Source organism: Trichechus manatus, unplaced genomic scaffold (assembly GCF_000243295.1).
Source record: "Trichechus manatus latirostris isolate Lorelei unplaced genomic scaffold, TriManLat1.0 scaffold00213, whole genome shotgun sequence".
NCBI classification, from domain to species: domain Eukaryota; kingdom Metazoa; phylum Chordata; class Mammalia; order Sirenia; family Trichechidae; genus Trichechus; species Trichechus manatus.
In genome coordinates this window covers 633875-636069 of record NW_004444149.1, presented here as the reverse complement: position 1 = coordinate 636069, position 2195 = coordinate 633875, and positions in this window count along the sequence as shown.

The window sequence follows — 2195 nt, the reverse complement described above, 5'->3', positions numbered from 1 at the left end:
CAAGAGATGAAAGGAAAGGGAAGCAAGCAGAGAACTGGGAACCTCATACCACCAAGAAAGCAGTGCTGAGAGCAGAGCACATCCTTTGGACCTGAGGTTCCTGCGCAGAGAAGCTCTTAGACCAAGGGAAGACTGATGACACGTACCTTCCTCTAGAGCAGACAGAGAAAGTCTTCCCTTTGAGTGATGCCTTGAATTTAGACTTGTGGCCTACCAGACTGTGAGAGAATAAATTTGTTTGTTAAAAGCCATCCACTTGTGGTATGTCTGTTATAGCAGCACCAGATGACTAAGACAGAAACCAAGGGAGAAGAAAGTTGCGAAGATGTGGTAAACACAGCAGAGAATTAAACAAGAAAATGATTCAGAAACCTCACTGGATAATTGGGGGCCATTGGGGACCTTGGTGAGAGTGATTTCGGTCCCTGTCCCTCCCCAAATCCTCCTCTCCCCTTAAGCCTGCTGAGTGAACCACAGGCTAAGCTGCATATTCAGCCCTGGCCAGGCTGTGGTAACGGTTGTGAGGGGCCAGGCTGTGGGCAGAATCTGTGAGTCTGTCTCAGGCATGGGCACCATCTGTGGCACCCAGCACCACGCCTGCTCACAGCAGGCACTCAGCAAAGGCTGCAGAACAAAGAGTGAGCCCAACTACTTCCTTATAATTGTGTTTCTGGCAAAGCCCTCTCTACTTGAAAGAGGTAAATGAGGACATTGCTTTCTGATGCAGGCCACCTAGGTGCCCGTTGTTCTGGGGCCTGCTGTCCTCGCTCTCGTTAAGCAGAGCTTAGAGGTTGCAGATCAGTGGAGCTGGGAAAAAGATTCCGGGGGAGGAAGATGCTTCTGATCTCCAGGCCTTTCCTGACCATCAACCTTTCACCCTCTTCCCATGTGAAACTACCATAGAGAGTCACGTTGTCTAAGAGTGTGTGTGTGTGAAAGCATTCACTTCTGGGGCATTCTGAGCCTCATTAAAGTTTGCAATCACAATGTAGTAGAGGGGACGGGTCTTAGGTTCCTAGTGCTACCGTAACAAAATGCCACAAGTGGGTGGCTTTAAAGAATAGAAATATATTTTCTCACAGTTCCAGAGACTAGAAGTTCAAATCCAGGGCATTGGCTCTAGGGGAAGGTTCTTTGTCTCTTTCAGCTTCTAGAGTTGCTGTTAGGTGCTGCCGAGTTGGTTCTAACTCATAGCGACCCTATGCACAACAGAACAAAACACTGCCTGGTCCTGCGCCATCCTCACAATCACTGGTATGTTTAAGCCCATTGTTGCAGCCACTGTGCCAATCCATCCCGTTCAGGGTCTTCCTCTTTTTCGCTGACCTTCTACCTTACCAAGCATGATATCCTTCTCCAGGGACTGGTCCCTTCTAATAACATGTCAAAAGTACAAGAGACAAAGTCTTGCCATTCTCGCTTCCAAGGAGCACTCTAGCTGTCCTTCTTCCAAGATAAACTTGTTCATTCTTCTGGCAGTCTGTGGTATATTCAATATTCTTTGCCGACACCATACTTCAAAGGCATCAAGTCTTCTTCCGTCTTCTTTATTCATTGTCCAGCTTCCACATGCATATGAGGCAATTTAGAATACCATGGCTTGGGTCAGGCACACCTTAGTCCTCAAAGTGACATCATTGCTTTTGAACACTTTAAAGAGGTCTTTTGCAGAAGATTTGCCCAATGCAATACATCGTTTGATTGCTTGACTGCTGCTTCCATGGGTGTTGATTGTGGATCCAAGTAAAATGAAATCCTTAACAATATCAGTATTTTCCCTTATGCTGTTTATTGGTCCAGTTGTGAGGATTTTTGTTTTCTTTATGTTGAGGTGTAATCCATACTGAAGGTTGTACTCTTTTCTCTTCTTCAGTAAGTGCTTCAAGTCCTCTTCACTTTCAGCAAGAAAAGTTGTGTCATCTGCATATCACAGATTGTTAATCCAATCCTGATGCCATGTTCTTCTTCATATAGTCCAGCTTCTTGGATTATTCGCTCAGCATACAGATTGAATAAGTATGGTGAAAGGATACAGCCCTAATGCACACTTTTGCTGATTTTAAGCCATGCAGTATCCCCATGTTCTGTTGGAATAACTGTCTCTTGGTCTATGTACAGGTTCCTCATGAGCACAATTAAGTGTTCTGGAATTCCCATTCTTCACAATGTTATCCATAATTTGTTAAGATCCACAC